The 21,317-nt window shown below is 37.9% G+C and overlaps 1 protein-coding gene and 1 non-coding gene across 26 annotated transcripts in view; one reads left to right on the top strand and one right to left on the bottom strand.

The window, feature by feature from the left end:
- R3HDM2 (R3H domain containing 2) overlaps positions 1-21,317 on the top strand; it is a 165,340-nt gene that overhangs the window by 40,866 nt on the left and 103,157 nt on the right. For 23 of the 25 annotated variants that reach the window (XM_045071654.1, XM_045071655.1, XM_045071645.1 and 20 more), the window contains one exon: positions 4,585-4,650. The exons of 1 other annotated variant lie outside the window; for it this stretch is intronic. The gene's annotated coding sequence lies outside the window, so the exon portion shown is untranslated. The remainder of the gene's footprint in view (positions 1-4,584; positions 4,651-21,317) is intronic. One more of the 25 variants, XM_045071646.1, reaches the window with a different exon arrangement.
- On the bottom strand, positions 18,792-18,898 carry LOC123389670. Its single transcript, XR_006604301.1, has one exon. It is a non-coding gene; the product is annotated as a U6 spliceosomal RNA (small nuclear RNA).

Here is a 21,317-nt window from a genome sequence, read left to right as displayed (position 1 = left end):
TTTATCATTGCCTGTATTTTTATCATTTGCCTGTAGTTTGTGTTAGAACAAAGCTTACTTAAAGGATGTCTTCTGTGATTACTTGGTGTGGCCAAGGACCAGACATTTTCAGGTCCTGACTGTGACTTTCTCAGTTATCATAATAATAACCATTTGTTAATGATGAAGAGATTAGTTTCTTCCCTAGTGATTTTGATCTTTTTTTACATCCTTTTTAAAAAAATTGATGACCCGAATGTTAGCATTGGTCCTTTTATGAGCTCTATTCCCATCTCTTCCATGCCTTGTTAGCCATCTAGAGTTACTAATATGAGCCTGAATTGACAACTGTTTTTCCAAGGTCTTAGTGAAGTCTGGAAGGGAAAGTCTCTGCAGCAGGAGAAGGGGTCTGGACTGCAGTTGTTGTGAGGAGACAGTGTTTCTATATGTGAAATAAACAAGAATCTTGGGAAAGGTGCAGATGTCAATGACCTGTCAGCGCATCAGGATGAATCAGCTGAAGTCCTAGATGAGGTGACAGTGTCAGCACAATGAGCCCCTTACCCTGAATTTATTAGGCCTCTCATTAAGGTAGCTGTCATAGCTCTTATTTTAGAAAAAAAGTCAGAGTCATTGTTCAAGATTCACCTGACTTTAAACGTTATTTATTTTGGAGGGGGAAGGTCACTTTCAGTGTAGGAGTACTATTGGAAGTGACATGTGGCTGGTTTGCAGATTATAGCCATTTTGGTGTGCTCAAGTGTTAACAGTTTTTAGGATCTTTAAAACTTGTCTCCAGGTGGCTGGAGGCTATTTTTTCTGCTTTTCCTAGTAAGTTTAATTAATTGTCTTGGGTCCCAGACAAGTAGATTTGTTAAGTATAGTTTCTGATATATCTGTTTCCCAAACCTGTGATAATTTGGTGGGAATAGGAACTCTCGAGGTGGCATTTTATTGCAAAAGATGGATGTTGGCTGCTAAATGCAGCTGATTAGAAGGCTAAGGCTGATCTGTTTTCCTGGTGACAGGGTCATTACTAAGGCTTTACAGAACACACCACCAGTCAGATGGCTGAACTGAATCTTCCTGCTCTTGTGAGGTTATCTCCAAGGCATTTGGAGTGCTTCACAGAACTCTTTATCAACTGTGTTCTCTCACAGGCATTTGCACCTTTTGTCAGTTTAACCTGGTTGTTCTGGGTTGTGAGGCACTCCTTAGTACAGTGCTGGTAACCAGATCTTTGTCATTAGCTGTTGCCTGAGAACCTTGGGTTTGGGTCTCTCAGACCCAGAGAACATTGCTGCCAGATAAGGTTGCCGTCTTATTTTCTGAGTGCCTATTTTATCTTCAGAGAAAGAAGGGGAGCCTGAATACAAGGCAGTTTGTTACAATGAGCACAAGAACACAGGGTATGATGGCTAGGCCATCCTATTGGCTATACAAATAAGTTTATTTTTTAAGTTTAATTTTTATTTTATTTTTTTATTTTTTTAAAGATTTTATTTATTTATTTGTCAGAGAGAGAGCGAGCGAGAGCGAGCACAGGCAGACAGAGTGGAAGGCAGAGTCAGAGGGAGAAACAGGCTCCCTGCGGAGCAAGGAGCCTGATGTGGGACTTGATCCCAGGACGCTAGGATCATGACCTGAGCTGAAGGCAGCGGCTTAACCAACTGAGCCACCCAGGCGTCCCTTAAGTTTAATTTTTAAAACATTTTTATAGTTATTTGAATTGAGAGAGAGAGTGAGAGAGATCATGAGCAGAAGGGGAGGGCAGAGTGTGAAGCAGACTCCCTGCTGAACCAGGAGCCCAGTGTGGGACTCTGTTTCCAGGACTCCTGGGATCATGATCCAAGCCAAAGGCAGACACTTAAATGACTGAGACACCAGGTGTCCTGGCTATACAAATAAGTTTAAAATTTCTTTTAAAAACTGAAGTTTACCTCAGAGGTAGTACTTAGCTTTGTAAATTAATCAGACAATTAGAAAACATTACAGTATTTATGTGTCAGGCACTATTTCACATTGAGGTACAGATAAGAATAAGACACGAGATTTCTGTCCTTGAAGAACTTACATTTTCATTTGAGAAGATAGGCAGTTTTCAAATAAATAAATAATTACAGATTATGAGTGAGTATGTGAGTGGTATGAAGAAGATAGATGTGGTGATGTGACTGAGAGTAAGGGAGAGGGGTATAGTCAGATGGGATGGTCAGGAATACTTTTTTATAGTGGCGTGTGAACTTAAAGGGAGGCAGAACCAGCATTTCCTGATGGGAGAGGAGTGTTCTGGTCAGAAGGAAATACTAAGGCCTCATTGGGAGTATGTGGTTTCTATTTTCAAGAATAGGCAGGGGCCAGATTTTGTAGGACTCCATAGACCTCACCTAGGATAATGGAGAACCATTGGTAGAAAGAAGCTGGTTGATAAAGAAAGCTAAATGATCTGATTTACAGTTTTAAAAGATAACTCATACTTCTCTGGGGAAAACAGATAGCAGAGTACCCAGAAAGGAAGTAGAGAGATTAGTTAAGAGACTATTGTATTTTATGAAAAACCTGCGAACTATTTGGGGGTTATGGAGGATGGACGGCAGAAAGGAATTGAACTTCTTTCAGAAAGTATTCCACTTTTAATTTTGGTAAAATTACTAATAGGGCAAGAAAACCATAACATCAATAAGCACTAATATGTGTTTTGAATTATGTTGCTCTTGATTCTCTAACTCCAAAATGGAGAGAGAACTCTTGGTATGGCAGGGCTCTCAACATGAACTCACTCTGCCCACTTAAAAATCAGGCACATCTGGGCAAACCTTGAGGGCCTATGGGGAAAAGCAACTAGTAATTTCTTTGCAGAGGGGAGAATAAGGCATTTCCTAGGGGTGGGGGGATTACCATGCAGACAGTGTTTTAGGACAAGCTTGGTGGTGAAAAAGGGGAAGTGTGATTATCCTGGTCATGCTTCCCAAACCTAACCAAGCTACCACACATCTCTAATGCCAGAACCCTAAGGTTCAGGGGCTATAAAGAAACCAGAGAGCTTTTTCATAGAAATATAGTATGATATTGGAAAGGCAGACTTTAGCGATGTGATACTCATGGGTAGAGTTGTAAAACAAAATGAAGAGTTAGGGATACTCTTCACTTCAGCATAGGACCTGGTGGGGCTTAGGTATTTTGAGGGTTTCAAGAACACAGACGGGCTTGGCATATGAAGGGTTCTAGTGGTAGCATTCAGCACTCAGAGTTTCTTTTGTGGATTAAGCAGCAGCCAGCTCTCAGAGTCCTGTAATAGCAACAACAACGACAACAATAATAATATTGTAGTCAGGGAGGGGAGATACTAAATTATGTGTTTGTAATATTTATTTCTACTCACAGAAGAAAATTCTGTCTCTGGCTTCTCTATATTCTTCTCATCTACTGAGAGAGATTACCTGTCTGCTAGTTCAGTTTAAAGGATAATGGGTGGAAGACAGCTGAAGAATTTCAAGGAGTAAGACTGGATGATTAACTTAGAAAGTGGATCGAGAACTGCTTAGAAGAGGGTATCATTAGAGGAGACATAGCCAGATGAGTAGAGTATTGTATTGTGAATTGAAAATAGGAATAGGTAGGGGGCTTGGGTAGCTCAGTTGGTAGAACATGTGACTCTTTCTTTTTTTTAGAGATTTTATATATATATATATATATTTAAAGATTTTATTTATTCCTTTGACAGAGACAGATCAGAAGTAGGCAGAGAGGAAGGCAGAGAGAGGAGGAAGCAGGCTCCCTGCCAAGCAGAGAGCCCGATGCGGGACTCGATCCCAGGACCCTGAGATCATGACCTGAACTGAAGGCAGAGGCTTTAACCCACTGAGCCACCCAGGCGCCCCAGAGATTTTATGTTTTAGAGAGTGTGAATGCTAGCTGGGGAGGGACAGAGGGAGGAGAGGAGAGAATCTCAAGCAGACTACTCACTGACCCTGGAGCCCGATGCAGGGCTTGATCCCAGGACCCCAAAACCATGACTTGAGTGGAAACCAAGAGTCGGTTGCTCAACAGACTGAGACACCCAGGCTCCCCAGAGCATGTGACTCTTGATCTTGTGGTTGTAAGTTCAAGGCCTCATGTTGGGTGTAGAGTTTACTTAAAAACAGCAGCAACAACAACAACAAAAAAAAACCAGAAAAAACTGTGCATTAAAGCAATGGATGTAAAAAAAAAAAAAGGGAATGGATAGAGGGTTCAGGGCAAGTATAGGGTTATGAGAAACATTGTGAACAAAAGGAATTGGGAAAAAAGATACAAAGAAGCTGCTGTGGAGGGGCTTGGTCACTGTAGTATCTGTTTTCCGCTCAGGTCATGATCTTGGGATCCTGGGACCAAGCCCCAGTTTGGACTCCCTGGTCAGCAGGGAGTCTGTTTCTCCTTCTCCCCACCCCTGCTCACGTGTGCACTCTGTCTCCCAGTGTCTCTTAAATAAATAAAATCTTAAAAAACCAAAAAAAGAAGCTGCTGTGGATTTTGGAATGGATATTTTTCTTTGGGAGTCTCCCTACATTAAGATTGTAATTGCTTTTAACTTTATTTTATTTATTTATTTATTTTTTTTTTGAGGTTAGACTTGTTTCTTACGTGATGCCATTCCAGCACTGGACTCATGGAGGCTGAACATTTATTCAGGTAATAATAGGTAACATTTATAGAGCACTTTCTATGTGCTAGACAACAAACTAAGTGCTATACCTATATTCTCTTAATTGTCATGCAACCTCATGAAGTTGGAAGTGTTATTGTATCCGTTTAATAGATGAAGAAACTGAGACTAGAGTGTATTAAGACTGAGTTCACCTGAATTAGGAAATAAAAAAGACTACTGCTGTAGTCGAAGTGAGAGATGATGGTAGCTTGAATTAGATGATGTCATTCCTCACCTGTCATAAGTACATGAATATAAAGTGGTTTTAACTGAACTTCATCCTCATTTTCATAACTTTTCTCACTACTGAATACATCATACTTTTTGTTTGTCTTTGAAACAATGGACATACTTTTTGGTAAAGAAAAATCCAATTAGATTTTTCTTTAAAAATCCGATTAGATTAGTTAGAGTTTTAATTTTAAGGCTTTTCTAGCTTTTTAGAAAGATAATAAGTTTGAAATAGTTTAAATTTGAGTGAATATCTATAAAAGGTAAATAGATATTTACCTTACAAAATAGATATTTACTTTATCTTACAAAAGGTTAATAGATACTAATGGGGGCATTCTTAAAAGATTATTAGTATGGATAATAGGAATCTTTTGTGTTGTTTTTGTCACACATGAAATACTGTTCACAGGTGTTTTAGCTTTAAGGAACCTTATTATAAGGGCTTCTTGTAGGAGCTTTCTTGGTATGTCTAAATGTTTATTTACAGATCATGCTAATGGTAGTACTTGCTGGAACTGAGAGGGTTTTTAGCAGTACTTGAAAATCAGTCAAAAATGAAGATTCAGCATCTGATATTATAATGTTGGTTGATAGAAGTATTTGTAAATTTACAAAAATTCAAATTTGTATGCTTGCTGTGAGTGGTTCTCCATGTATAGTTTTGCCAGGAGTTGTTTATACACTCATCAAAGTAAACTAAAACTGTTTTACCACTCCCTTAAGAGCTGTTGGGTGGTCAGCATGAATACATTGTCCTATTAGCCTTTTCCCCATCTTTTTCAAAATCTTGAGTTGTAATTGACATACAGTAAGCTGTACATGTTAAAAATATACAGTTTGTTAAGTTTTGATATATGTGTTGTTCACCCATGAAACTGTTACCACAGTAAAGATCATGAAAATATCACCTTCACAAGTTTCCTTATCCCCATTTTTAATACTTCCCCTCAACTTCTGTGGTTTCTTGGCAACCACTGATGAACTTTCTGTCACTATAGAACAGTTTGCATTGTCTAGAATTTTATATAAATGGAATTGTAAAGTATATACTCTCACATTTATTTATTTTTTTCTTTGGCTTTTTTTAAACTAAGCATAATTATTTTGAGATTCATCTATGTTGATGCATGTATCAGTAGTTCATGTTTATTACCGAGTAGCAATCCATTGTATAGCTATAACACAATTTGTTTATCCATTTGTGTTTTGATGATGCACATTTGCGTTGTTTCCAGTTTTTGGCAGCTAAAAGTTATGCTGTAAACATTTGTGTATAAAACTTTGTATGGGCATATACTTTTTTCCTCCCTTAAGGAATTTCTTTTTTAAAAAATTGTGAAATTCATGTAACTTATAATTAACAATTTTAGTTTGTAGTTCAGTGGTATTTACTGTATTTATGATGTGCAACCACTAGCTCTCTCTAGTTTCAAAAGTTTTTCATCATCATGTGAACCATCTCATACTCGTTAAATAATCATGCCCCATTCCCCTGCCGCCCCCCCCAAATCACCTGGTGACCACTAATTTGCTTTCTGTCTCTGTGGATTTGCCTCTTCTGGATATATCTTCTAAAAAGGATCAGCATTTGTGTCTGGCTTCTTTCATTTAGCATAATAATTTTAATATCCATACAAGTTGTAGCACGTATCAGTACTTTTATTCCGTTTTATGACCAAATAATATTCCATCATGTAGGTATATCACGTTTAGCTAATACATTCATCAGTTGGTAGACGTTTGGGTTGTTTCCACTTCTTGGGTACTATGAATAATGCTGCTGTGAATGTTTATTTATTTATAAGTTTTTGTGTGGATATATATTTTCTTTGGGGTATATATCTAGGAGTGTAATTACTGGATCATATGATAACTCCGTTTAGCTTTGTGAAGAACTGTCAAACCGCTTCCAAGGTGGCTCCATAATTTTGCATTCCCCCTAGCAATGTATGAGGGTCCCAGTTTGTCTATCCTTACTAAACTTATTGTGTGTCTTTTGATTCTAGCCATCCTTGTGGGTGTCAAGTAATATGATTTTGATTTGCACTTCCCTGACAACTAATGATCTTGAATTTGAGCTTCTTTTTCTGTACTTATTGGTCATTTGTATATTTTATTTAAAGAAATGTATATTTAAATCGTTTGTAGTATTTTTGGAAAACTTGTCTTTTTTTAAATTGAGTTGTAAGAGTTCTTTTTTCTTTTTCTTTTTTTTTTTTTTAAGATTTTATTTATTTATTTGACAGAGAGAGATCATAAGTAGGCAGAGAGGCAGGCAGAGAGAGAGGAGGAAGCAGGTTCCCTGCTGAGCAGAGAGCCCGATGCGGGACTCGATCCCAGGACCCTGAGATCATGACCTGAGCCGAAGGCAGAGGCTTAACCCACTGAGCCACCCAGGCGCCCGAGTTGTAAGAGTTCTTTTGCCGATATTTTTTTCCTATTCTGAGTTGTCTTTTCACTCACTTGACAGTATTGTTTACAGACAAAAGTTCTAAATTTGATGAAGTCTGCTGATCTTTTTTTCTTTTGTTGCTTATGCTTTTAGTGTTATGTATAAGAAAGTTTTGCCTAACCAAAGGTCACGAAGATTTATTCCACTGTTTCATATTGAATTTTATAGCTTTAGCTCTATATTTAGGTCTGTGATCTATTTTGAGTTAATTTTTTGTATAATATGAGATATGGTTCCAACTTTATTCATTTATGTTTAGCTCTCTACTTGTCATAGCACCTTTTGTTGAGAAGACTGTCCTTGGCCTGATTGTCTTGACCTCCTTTTTTGAATATTAGTTGACCATAAATGTAAAGGGTTATTTCTGGGCTTTCAGTTCTATTCCATTGCAGTACTGTTCTGATTACTATCACTTTGTGCGGTAGGTTGAAATTAGGAAATGTGAGTCCTCCAATTTTGTTTTTCTTTTTCAAGATTATGTTCTTTGGTGGCCTGGGTAGCTCATTTGGTAGCACATGGGACTCTTGATCTCATAGTTTTGATTTGAGCCCCATGTTGGGTGTAGAGATTACTTTAAAAAAAAAAAAAAAAGAGGGCTTCTGGGTGGCTTAGTCATTAAGTGTCTGCCTTTGGCTCAGGTCGTGATTCCAGGGTCCTAGAATCGAGTCCTGTATCAGGCTCCCTTCTCCGCAGGAAGCCTGCTTCTCTTTCTCCTGCTCCCCCTGCTTATATTCCCTCCCTCACTGTCTCTCTCTCTCTCTGTCAAATAAACAAAATCTAAATTAAAATAAAATTTTTTTTGTTGTTTATTTCAGGTCCCTTGCATTTCCATATGAATTTTAGGATCAGATTGTCATTGCCTTCAAAAAAGCCAGCAAGGATTTTCATAGGGATTACACTGAATCTGTAGGTCAATTTTGAGAGTGTTACCAGCTTAGCAATATTAAATCTTTCAGTCCATGAACATGGGACATCTTTCCCCTTATTTAATAATAAGTTCTTTAATTTCTATCAGCGATTATTTATAATTTTTAATATATAAGCTTTACAGGTTTTTAAATCCTATTCTAGGGGCGCCTGGGTGGCTCAGTGGGTTAAAGCCTCTGCTTTTGTCTCAGGTCATGGTCCCAGGGTCCTGGGATCAAGCCCCACATCGGGCTCCGCTCGGTAGGGAGCCTGCTTCCCTCTCTCTCTGCCTGCTTCTTTGCCTACTTGTGATCTCTGTCTGTCAAATAAATAAAATCTTTTAAAAAAAATCCTATTCTATTATACTTCCTTGTTAAAATTATACCTAAGTATTGTATTATTTTTGTTACTACTGTAAATGGACTTTTTCCCTTAATTTTACATTTGGAATATTCATTACCTGTGTATAGAAATATAATCAATTTTTGTATGTTGACCTTGTATTTTGCAACCTTGCTGAACTTGTTTATTAGTTTTTAGTGGATTCCTTAGGAATTTCTATATATAAGATCATGTCATCTACAAATAGAAAAAAATATTGGGGGATGCCTGGGTGGCTCAGTCATTGCATGTCTGCCTTCAGCTCAGGTCATGACCCCAGGTCCTGGGTTCAAGTCCTGCATTGGGCTCCCTGCTTGGTGGGAAGCCTGCTTCTCCCTCTCCCACTCCTCCTACTTGTGTTCCCTCTCTTGCTGTGTCTCCTTCTATCACAAATAAGTAAATAAAATCTTTAAATTTTTTTTTTTGTTTTTGAAGATTGATTTATTTATTAGAGAGAGAGCGAGAGAGCGAGTGAGCAAGTGAGCATGAGTGGGGCGAGGGGCAGAGGGAGAGGAAGAGAGAATCCTCAAGCAGATTCCCTGCTGAACAAGGGGCCTAACTTGGGGCTGGATCCCAGGACCTTGAGATCATGACCTGAGCTGAAATCAAGGGTTGGCTACCCAACCAACTGAGCTACGCAGCTGCCTCTGCAAGTAGTAAAAAAGTTTTACTTCTCTTCCACACTGAATGCCTTTTCTTTCTTTTTATTGTCTCACTGCCCTAAGTTTTTTCCTTCTGTTCCTCAGACTGGATATTCTTTTCATTTGTTGTTTTAAAGTTTTTATTTATTTATTTAAGTAATCTTTACATCCAGTGTGCAGCTGGAACTTACAACCCCAAGATAAAGGGTTTGCTTGTTCTTCTGAGTGAGCCAGCCAGGTGCCTGCAGACTAGATATTCTTTTTTTTTAAGATTTTATTTATTTATTTGACAGATAGAGATCATATTAGGCAGAAAGATAGGCAAAGAGAGGGAAGCAGACTCCCCACTGGGCAGAGAGCCTGATGCAGGGCTTGATCCCAGGACCCCGAGATCATGACCTGAGCCGAAGGCAGAAGCTTAACCCATTGAGCCACCCAGGTGTCCCCAGACTGGATATTCTTAATTGACTTAACTTCAAGTTTGTTGGTTCTTTCTTCTGCCTGCTCATATCTTGTATCAAACCCCTCTACTTATGTTTTTCATTTTTGTTATTGTACTTTCCAAATCCAGAATTTTTATTTGGTTCCTTTTTGTAATTTCTATCTTTCTATTAATATTCTAATTCTGAAATGTTACACTTTTCTTTTAATTGTTTAATCATAGTTTCCTTTTTTGATCTTATTTAAATTGGCTGTCTAGGATTCCTAACTGAGTTTCTGTTGATTGCCATTTTTCCAGCTATACATTTCACTTCATGGTAATGTTACAGTGTTTCATATGTAGTATAAGAACTTTACAATAGTATACTTCTTTTTCTCCCCTTCTGGCCATTGCCCTGTTCTGGGTATACACTTTACTTGTGTGTGTGTGTGTGTGTGTGTGTGTGTGTGTGTGTATTTTGAAGATTTATTTATTTTATACACACATATATGTATATACACACATATACACATGCATTTATATACTTATATATATATATAAATTACAGTATAAAATTATTGCTCTGAATAGTTTATAATTTTGAAAAAATATTTAAATAATGAGTAAAAAAAGATTTTTATGATTACCCACATTGTAACCATTTTTGATGCTCTTCATTCATTTGTGCATATTCAGATTTCCATCTATTACCATATTTATTCATCCTGAAGGACTTGCACAGGTCTTCTGTTGGTGATTTTTAGCTTTTGTATGCATGAAAAAGTCTTTATTTTGCCTTCATTTTTGAAAGATATTTTCTGTGAGTATAGAATTTGTGGTTGACAGTGTTTTTCTTTCAGTCTTTTAAGAGTCTTCTGATTTGAATAGTTTCCATTGAGAATTCTGTTATTGTCTTCGTCTTTGTTCCTCTATATGTAATATATCCTTCTTCCTGGCTGCTTTTAAATTTACTCTGTATTACTGTAATATTAGTGTTAGGTTGTTTGGTAATGGCGTGTCTTGGTTTGTTTTTTTCAGCTTGTTGGATCTTTGTATTTATAGTTTTATTATAATTTAGAAACTTGGAAATTATTATTTCTTTAAATATTTTTCCCCCATCTCTTCTTCAGAAATTCCAGTGACACCTATTAGGTAATTGGAATTTGTCCCGCACAGTTCATGGATGCTTTGTTCATTTTATTTTAGTGGTTTTTTTTTTTTAAATTTCTGTGTTTTATTTTGGTTGACTTCTTTGCTGTGTTTTCATATTTTCTCACCCCATTTGTTCTGTTGCAGTTTTTAATCTTCTACTAGTCATACATAGTGTTTTTTTATCTCTACCATTTTGGAGATTTTTTTTACTTCTTCTCTGGTCATGCTTCCTTTAGATTTTTACACATACGGAATATAGTTGTAATAAATTTTTAAATGCTGGCTCTTTACTTATTTTATAAGCTATCACTTCCAGTCATTTGTTTTAATTTTTCATTGTGAAATAAGTATAATTTATAGGAAGTTGCCAAAAAAATGTACAGCAATTTTCCATTCCATGTGCCTTTCACCCAATTTCTCCCAATTATGTCAGCTTGTGTAACTATAGTACCATGTAAAAACCAGGAAATTAATATTATTACAATCCATAGAGTCTATTCAGATTTGACAATTGTACATGTACTCCTTTCTGTGCATGGGTATACGTGTTGGGGGAGTTCTGTGGAATTTTAATGTATATCCACAGCCACCATCAAGATACAGAACAGTTCCATTCCCATAAGAATTCTTCCTGTTGCCCTTTAATAACAACGTCCACCTACCTCCACCCCATTCATAAACCTATAACCATGGCTTTACCAGTCTGTTCTCCAGTTTTTTAATCTACCATGTCATAATGTTAATTAAATGGAATCATACCATGTATAACCATTGAGATTGACTTTTTCTCCCACTCAGCATAATTCCCTTGAGGTCCATCCAAATTACTGCACGTGTCAATAGTTTGTATCCTCTCATTGCTGAGTAGTAGTCTGGTGTGGTTGTTCTAATTTTGTTTATGCATTCACTTTTTTTTTTTTTTTAAGATTTTATTTATTTATTCGACAGAGATTGATCACAGGTAGATAGAGAGGCAGGCAGAGAGAGAGAGGGAACCAGGCTCCCTGCTGAGCAGAGAGCCCATTGCGGGGCTCAATCCCAGGACCCTGAGATCATGACCTGAGCTGAAGGCAGCGGCTTAACCCACTGAGCCACCCAGGCGCCCCTACGCATTCACTTTTAGAGGGACTTCCGTGTTGGTTCCAATTTTTGGCCATTGTGAATAAAGCTGCTATGAACATTTTTGTTCAGGTTTTTCTGTAAATGTAAGTTTTTAGTTGTATGGGATAAATGCCCAAGAGTAATTACATAAACCTGCCAAACTAGATAAAGTGGCTATACCATTTTTACATTACCATCACTTATATATGAGTGATCCATGTTTTCTGAATTCTTGTCAATACTTGGCATTGTCAGTATTTTTTATTTTATTTCATTCTTTTTATTTATTTATTTATTTGAGAGAGAGGGAGACAGAGAGGGAAAGTGCATGTGTGCACACGTGAGTGTCGGGGAAGGGCAGAGGGAAAGTCTTCAAGCAGACTCCTCCTGAGCATGGAGCCTGATGCAGGGCTTGATCTAATGACCCATGCCACCTATGAGAAAGATCATGACCTGAGCTGAAAGCAAGAGTCAGATGCTTAACAGACTGAGTTACCTAGGTGCACCAGTATTTTTTATTTTAGCCATTATGGTAGATATATAGAGATAATTTATCTGTTTTGCATTTCCCTAATGGCTAATGATTTTGAACGTTTGCTTATGTCTTTTGCCCATTTCCTTTTTTTTTTTTTTAAGATTTTATTTATTTATTTGACAGAGAAAGACAGTGAGAGAGGGAACACAAGCAGGGAGAGTGGGAAAGGGTGAAGCAGGCTTTCTGCCAAACAGGGAGCCTGATGTGGGGCTTGATCCCAAGACTCTGGGATCATGTAACAACTGAGCTACCCAGACATCCCTCTTTTGCCCATTGCCTAATGGTTTCTTTGAGTTTTGAGAGTTGCTTATATATCTAGGTACAATTCCTTTCTTAGATACGGTTTACAAATATTTTCCCCAGGAGTATACTCTCTTCTGTGAACTCTAGACTCTTTTGCTTTCTCAGATTTTCACTCCTGTGTTCTCCACTCAGGGAGCATGTTGGATTCGGCCTAGGTTTCTCCTGGACTTCTCCCTCTCACCTTTTTTTTTTTTTTGACATTACTTGGAAGCAGTGTCTAGGCATTAAGCTTGGGTAATGTTAAGACTTACCTTATTTGTTTCCCATCTCTCAGGAATCCCTATTGGTTATTGCCTGATGTCCAATGTCTTAAAAACCATGGTTTTACCCATTTTGTCTGGTTTTTTTAGTTGTTTCTGCCAGGAAGATAATATGATCTCTCTTACCTCATGTTAGTCAGAAATCAAATCTCCCTTGCCCCCTCCACTGCTGAAGTTTTCAATAACATTAGGAACAGCCATTGTTAATAACTACTGTCCAATAATTCCTTCCTGAATTGAGTTCTTTGTTGTTTTCTTTTTTTTAATAAAGATTTTATTTGTCAGAGAGAGAGCACACTCATGCACAAGCAGGGGGAGTGGCAGGCAGAGGGAGAAGCAGGCTCCCAGCTGAGCAAGGAACCTGATGCTGGACTCGATCCCCTAGCACCCTGGAATCATGACCTGAGCCAAAGGCAGACGCTCAACCAACTGAGCCACCCAGTTGTCCTCTTCCTCCAGTTCTTAAACAGAAAAGGAGTGGGAGTAGAGGCTAAATATAACTCAGACAAAAAGATACTTCTAATGTTGGGTGTCATTTGAAGCCCAGCTACTTTCAAAAGTTTGCAAATCAATCAGATACAGGCTTAGAGCTAGAAATAGGTTAGCTACCATAGCACAAGATGATGGTGTGAAAAGATTTTAGTGACAGCTTGTGTGTGATAATATATCCTTTCTTGTTCAGTGTTCTCGGATGTAATGCTAGATTCTGGCTTTCATATGCCTTTTCTCTATTCTTATCCATATAGTCCTTTTATCAAAAGAATGGCTATATTTATAAAATCACATTTTTCTGTATTTAAAGGGTAGAGTTGACCATTTAAAGCAGACTTTCCAGCCTAAGTGCATCTTGCTAGGTAATTCTTTAATTTTTTTTATTAGTTTTGGAGCTTATATCAGCATTTATGATGATTTGATAAACATATGCTAGGATTTCTTAAAGATTATCTGTATATTGCAAAACTGTAGTTGTCTATGTAAAAATTCAGAGAGATGGAGTATTGTATAGGACCATGTAGTTATCAAACACTTGAAGAAAATATTTCTTTGGAGTTATTTTGTGAAATTAGGACATATTTCAGTAATTGGGTGACTTTGAGCTCTGGGAATCTGGTAGAGCCACGTTTGGGATAGAGTGGCTCCTGCTTACGCCATTCTTAATCAGGAAAGATTTATTTCTATTTCCAGTCTATCACTTCTGCTGATGAACAAAGGGCATAGTTTGTTACATTAGTCAGCTATTTTAAAAAATTTTTTAATTAAAAACAATGTTTTTAAAAGGTTTGGGGTATCTGGGTGGTTCACTTGGTTAAGCAACTGCCTTCGGCTCAGGTCATGATCCTGGAGTCCCAGGATGGAGTCCCATAACAGGCTCCCTGCTCAGCAGGGAGTCTGCTTCTTCCTCTGACTACCGCCCCCCATGCTCTCTCTCCCTCATTCTCTCTCGCTCTCAATAAATAAAATCTTTAAAAGATTTTTTAAAAAAGATTTTATTTATTTATTTGTCAGAGAGAGACAACAGCGAGAGAGGGAACAGAAGCAGGGTGAGTGGGAGAGGGAGCAACTCCCTGCTAAGCAGGGAGTCTGATTTGGGGCTCAATCTTGGGACCCTGGGATCATGACCTGAGCAGATGCTTAATGACTGAGTCACCCAGGTGCCCCTAGTCAGCAAATTTTTCTTTTTAAGGTTTTATTTATTTATTTAACAGAAAGAGATCACAAGTGGGCAGAGAGCAGGCAGAGAGAGAAGCAGGCTCCCTGCTGAGCAGAGTCTGATGCGGGGCTCGATCCCAGGACCCTAAGATCATGACCTGATCTGAAGGCAGCGGCTTAACCCACTGAGCCACCCAGGTGCCCCTATTTTATTTTATTTTTTTTTATCATTTTATTACTATTATTTTTAAGGATTTTATTTATTTTTGAAGATTTTATTTATTTATTTAAAAAAATATTTTATTTTATTTATTTGACAGATCACAAGTAGGCAGAGAGGCAGGCAGAGAGAGAGGAGGAAGCAGGCTTCCCACAGAGCGGAGAGCCTGATGTGGGGCTCGATCCCAGGACCCTGTGATCACAACCTGAGCTGAAGGCAGAGGCTTTAACCCACTGAGCCACCCAGGTGCCCCAACGATTTTATTTTTGAGTAATCTCTGCACCCAACATGAGGGTCAGGCTCCCAACCCCAAGGTCAAGAGTTGCATGCCCTACCAGTTGTACCAGCCAGGTGCCCCAAATGCTGTTGGTATTTTGATAGGGATTGGATTAAATGTGTAGATTTCTTTGGGTAGTATATATTTTAACAGTGTTTGTTTTTCCAGTTCATGAGCTTCTTTGTATTGTCTTGAATTTCTTTCATCAGTGTTTTATAGATTTCAGAGTACAGGTCTTCTACCTTTTGTGTTAGGTTTATTCCTAGATATCTTGTTATTTTTGGTGCAATTGTTTTTTTTTTTTTTTAAAGATTTTATTTATTTATTTGACAGAGATCACAAGTAGGCAGAGAGGCAGAAAGAGAGTGAGAGGGAAGCAGGCTCCCTGCTGAGCAGAGAGCCCGATGCAGGACTCGATCCCAGGACCCTGAGATCATGACCTGAGCCGAAGGCAGCGGCTTAGGTGCCCCTTTTTGGTGCAATTGTAAATGGAATTATTTTCTTAATTTCTCTTTCTGCTGCTTCATTATTTGTATATAGAAATGCAACAGATTTCTGCACATTGATTTTTGTATCCTGTTCCTTAACTGAATTCATTTATCAGCTCTAGCAATATTTTGGTGGAGTCTTTTGGATTTTCTCTATATAGTATCATGTCACTTGCAAATAGTAAAAGTTTTTACTTCTTCCTTACCAGTTTGGATGCCTTTATTTTTGTTGCCTGATTGCTGTGGCTAGGACTTCAGCACTATGTTGAATAAAAGTGGGAAGAGTAGATACCCTTGTCTTGTTCCTGATCCTAGGCAAAAGGCTGTCAGTTTTTCCACATTGAGGATGATGCTAGCTGTCTGTTTTTCTTATATGGTCTATATTATGTTGGGGTACATTCCTTTTGAATCTAGTTGGTTGAGTGTTTTTATCATGAATGGCTGTTGTACTTTGTCAAATGCTTTTCCATGTCTATTGAAGTGATCATATAGTTCTTTCTCTTACTGATATGATGTATTGTGTTGATTGATTTATAAAAATTGAACAACTTTGCAACCCAGGAATAAATCCCATTTGATTGTGGTGAATGATGTTTTTAATGTATTGTTAGATTTGATTTGCTAGTATTTTGTTGAGGATTTTTGCATCTGTGTTCATCAGAGATAATGGCCTGTAGTTCTCTTTCTTTGTGCTGTCTTTGTCTGGTTTTGGTATTAGAGCATGCTGGCCTCATAGAATGAATTTGGAAGTTTTCCTTCCTCTTCTATTTTTTTGTATAGTTTGACAAGAATAGATATTAAATCTTCTTTAAATGTTTGGTAGAATTTGCTGTGAAGCCATCTGGTCCTGGACTTTTGTTTGTTGAGAGTTTGTTGATAGTGATTGAGTTCCTTTGCTGGTAGTTGGTCTGTTCAAATTTTCTATTTCTTCCTGTTTCGGTTTTGGTAGGTTATATGTTTCTAGGAATTTATCTATTTCTTCTAGGTTTTCCAATTTGTTGGTATATAGTTTTTCATAATTTTCTCTTATAATTGTCTGTATTTCTGTGGTGTGTTTGTTGTTATTTCTCCTCTCATTTGAGTTGTATTTATTTGGTTCCTTCCTCTTTTTCTTGATAAGTCTGGCTAGTGGTTTATCAGTTTTATTGATTTTTTCCAAAGAATCAGCTCCTGGTTTCATTGATCTGTTTTTATTTAGTTAGTTTCTATATGATTTATTTCTGCTCTGATATATTTATAATTTCCTTCCTTCTGCTGGTTTTAGGGTTTGTTTGTTTGTTGTTCTAGGTCCTTTAGGTGTAAGTTAAGTTGAGATTTTACTTCTTGAAGTGGGCCTGTATTGCTATAAACTTCCCTTTTAGAACTGCTTTTGCTGTGTTGCAAGGTTTTTGAATCATTGTGTTTTTGTTTTCATTTGTTTCCACGTACTTTTTAAAATTTCTTCTTTTATTGGCCCATTCACTGTTTATTTTTTATTTATTTATTTTTTAAAGACTTTATTTATTTATTTGACAGAGAGTGAGAGAGGGAGTACAAGCAGGGGGAGTGGGAGAGGGAGAAGCAAGGATCCCACAGAGCCGGGAGGCTGGCACAGGGCTCGATCCCATGTCCCTGGGATCATGACCTGGGCTGAAGGCAGATACTTAACAACTGAGCCACCCAGGTGCCCCTCATTCATTGTTTAGTAGTTACTTGATCTCCATATATTTGTGGTATTTACATATTTTTTGTGTGGTTGACTCCTAGTTTCATAGTGTGGTCAGAAAAGATGCATGACATAACTTTGATCTTTTTGAATTTGTTGAAGCTTTTTTGGTGACCTAATATGTGATCTATTCTGGAGAATGTTCCATGCGCACTTGAAAAGAATGTATATTCTGCTGTTTAAGGATGGAATGTTCTTTTTTTTTTTTTTTAACTTTTTAAGAATTTCCTTAAGTAATCTCTACAGCCAGGGTGGGGCTCAGACTCACAACCCTAAGATCAACAGTCCCATGCTTTATGGACTGAGCCAGCCAGGTGCCCCTAGGATGGAATGGTCTGAATATACGTGTTAAATCCATGTGGTCCAGTGTGTCATTCAAAACCATTGTTTCCTTCTGGATTTTCTGTTTAGATGATCTGTCCATTGATGTACATGGGGTATTACTATTACTGTATTATTATCAATTAGTTCCTTTATGTTTGTTAACTATTTTAATGTATTTGGGTACTTACTTCCATGTTGGATGCATAAATATTTACAGTTGTTACATGTTCTTATTGGATTGTTCCCTTTATTATTGTATAGTGTCCTTTTAAAAAAGATTTTATTTATTTATTTATTAGAGAGAGCTTGCAGAGGGAGAGGGGGAGAATCAAAAGCAGACTCTGCTGAGTGGAGCCTGATGCTGGGCTTGATCTCAAGATCCTGAGATCATGACCTAAGCTGAAATCAAGAGTCAGACACTCAAACGACTGAGCTGTCCAGGTGCCCCTATAGTGTCCTTTGTCTCTTGTTACATTCTTTGTTTTAGTCTATTTTGATACAAATATTGCTACTCTGGTTTTCTTTTGAAAACCATTTATCATGTTTCTCCATCTCCTCAGTTTCAATCTGCAGGTGTCTTTAGATGTAAAATGAGTCTCTTACAGGCAGTATATAGATGGCTCTTTTTTTTTTTTTAAATCCTTTTTGTCACTCTGTATCTTTGACTAGAGTATTTAATCCTTTTACATTTAAAGTAATTATAGATATGTATTTATTGTTATTACTTGTTCTGTGGTTGTTTCTACAGATTTCCTGATTCTTTTCTTCTTTCATGGTTTGCTGGTTTTCTTTAGTGATATACTTGGATTACTTTCTCTATTCTTTGCATATTTATGAGTGGTTTTTGATTTGTGATTACCATTGTGTTTATGTATAACATCTTCTGCATATACTAGTCTATATTAAATTGAAGGTTAAGTTTGAATATATTCCTTACTCCTTCCCATATTGTAGGTATATGGTATCATATTTTATATCCTTTTATTTTGTCAGTTCCTTGACTGATTTTTAGAGAAATATTAATTTTTACTGTTTTTGTGTTTCCTAACTTCATACTGTCACTTTTTTTTTTTTTTTTAATATGGAACGCTTCACGAATTTGCGTGTCATCCTTGTGCAGGGGCCATGCTAATCTTCTCTGTATCGTTCCAATTTTAATATATGTGCTGCCGAAGCGAGCACTCATACTGTCACTTTTGATATTTCCTTTAAACTCAGAGTCCCCTTTAATATTTCTTATAGGGGTGGTTTGGTGGTGATGAACTTCTTTTTTCTTTTTTAAGGATTTTATTTATTTATTTAACAGAGGGAGACACAGTGAGAGAGGAAACAGAAGCAGTGGGGAGAGGGAGAAGTAGGCTTCCCACTGAGCAGGGAGCCCAGAGCTGGGTTTGATCCCAGGACTCTGGGATATTGACCTGAGCTGAAGCCAGAAGCTTAATGACTGAGCCACCCAGGCACCCTCTTTTGTTTTTGTTTGTCTGATAATGGGGTTTCCTTTATGTGTAACTATCTATTTTTGTCTTACTGCCTTTTTTTAAAAAAAAAAAGATTTTATTTATTTATTTATTTATTTAACAGAGAGAGAGAAAGACAGTGAGAGAGGGAATATAAGCAGGGGAAGTGGGAGAGGGAGAGCAAGAAGCCCAATGCAGGGCTTGATCCCAGCACCCTGGGATCATGACTTAAGCTGAATGAAGGTAAGGCTTTAACCCTCTGAGCCACCCAGGCACAATAAGAACAATTTTTTTTTAAAATATTTTATTTATTTTTTAGACAGAGATTATAAGTAGGCAGAGAGGCAGTCAGAGAGAGGAGGAAGCAGGCTCCCTGCTGAGCAGAGAGCCTGATGCAGGACTTGATCCCAGGACCCTGAGATCATGACCTGAGCCAAAGGCAGAGGCTTTAACCCACTGAGCCACCCAGGTGCCCAACAATGATTTTTATAAGAAGAGGTCTTATAGTGCCCAGCAGTGTAGTATCCCCTGTTCACCAGGGCCTGGTGCTTCTGACAGTGTCTCCAATGTGTGCTTTGTGCACTTTGCTGTCGTGTCCTGGCTGCTTTATCTTATCCTTCAGGCCAGTTGTCTACAGAGGCTCTCTTTGCCTTTTGTGGGGAGTGGTTGGTTCCTGGTCTGAATGTGGCTTGTTTTAACTAGGTATGTTCTGGTCTGCTTGTAAAATGAGTCTTGTTGCCACCACCACTGGAACTAAGGCCTCATAAATCTCCCTGGTCAGGAGATGAAGTGTTGGCAGGAGTTTGGGTTGGTTTTCTGGGGGAGAGGGCTTGTCAAGCTGGGACTGAGCCAAGTGTGACTGGGAAAGGTGGTTCCACCAGAGTGTAGGGAGTGGGGCTTGGCATAAGCAAGTTAGGGAGCAGGTGTCCATGCGGGGCTGGTTCCTGCAGGTGTCCTTGTGCCTATGCTGAGGGGTTGGGGAGGGAAGTGTCATCGGCCAGTTCTTTCGTTCTCCGTAAATGCTACTTCTCTGGGACATGCTCTGAGATGAGCAAGTAACTTACCCACTGTGTGTCCCTTGCCCTCTTCAGATCACTGTTTGTATGTTGTATGTCCATACAACATGTTTGCCCTGCCTTTTCTCCAAGAGTAGCCCCAGTGTCCTCTGAGCTCTATTAGAGCCAAGAACACTGGCCTTTAAAACTCTAGGCTTTAAGCCCCACCGGTTGCCAAAAGGCATGAAATTTTGCCCCTTTCACTTTCCATGCCATTTGCTAGGGGAATTTGTTTTCTGCTCTGTGTTAGTTTATCTCTTGCCTGTCTCCGCAATGGCACCTCCCTTCCCACTGCAGCAACTACAGTCTGTTTCTCTCTGAAGCCACATATCCTTACTTCCGACCTTCTTCAGTGTGTCCTCTTCTTTACCTTTGGTTGTGGGGTTTGTTCTGCCAATCTTCAGATCAATTTCTGGGTTATTTAGGATGATATGATAGTTCTCTAGTTGTATTCCTGGGTCAAGGTAGCCTAGGATTCTCCTACTCTGCCACTGTCTTCCCCTCATTTCCACACTTACCATGTTTTAAACTGAACTTTATTTTCTTTCTGTCCGGACTTGCATACTAGTTTCTCCTTCAGGATTCTGATTTCAGTGGTAGAAATATCTACCCCAGTTCTCAAACTTTCTGGTGTCAGAATTTCTTCACACTCTTAAGAATTATTGAGGCCTCCAAAAGAAGAGCTTTTGTTTATGTGGATTATATCTATCAGTATCAGTGTATTAGAAATTAAAACTGAGAAATTTAAAAACATTTATTAATTTTAAAATGATAATCTATTACATGTGCAAGTTTTTAATGAAATGAATTCTTCAAAATAGTTAACAATAGAATTTAATGGGAATGTGTCATGTTTTTCATTTATACAAATCTAATTTAATAGAACAGGGGTTGATAGAACAGAGACAAATTCTCATATCTGCCTTTTCATTCAGTTGGTTGTGATATAACATGTTACATAGTTTTGGAAAATACTATCATATACCTGTGAGAGCATGAGAGTGAAAAGGGCAAACAAGGGCCTATTACTATATATTACATTTCATTTCATATATATAATATGTACCTAATGTTAATTCATATATAATA

Source organism: Mustela putorius, unplaced genomic scaffold, assembly GCF_011764305.1.
Source record: "Mustela putorius furo isolate JIRA1106 unplaced genomic scaffold, ASM1176430v1.1 tig00003988_pilon_pilon_pilon, whole genome shotgun sequence".
Classification (NCBI taxonomy): Eukaryota; Metazoa; Chordata; class Mammalia; order Carnivora; family Mustelidae; genus Mustela; species Mustela putorius.
Note: the sequence above shows the minus strand (reverse complement) of the source record. Positions and strands in the feature narration are given on the sequence as shown.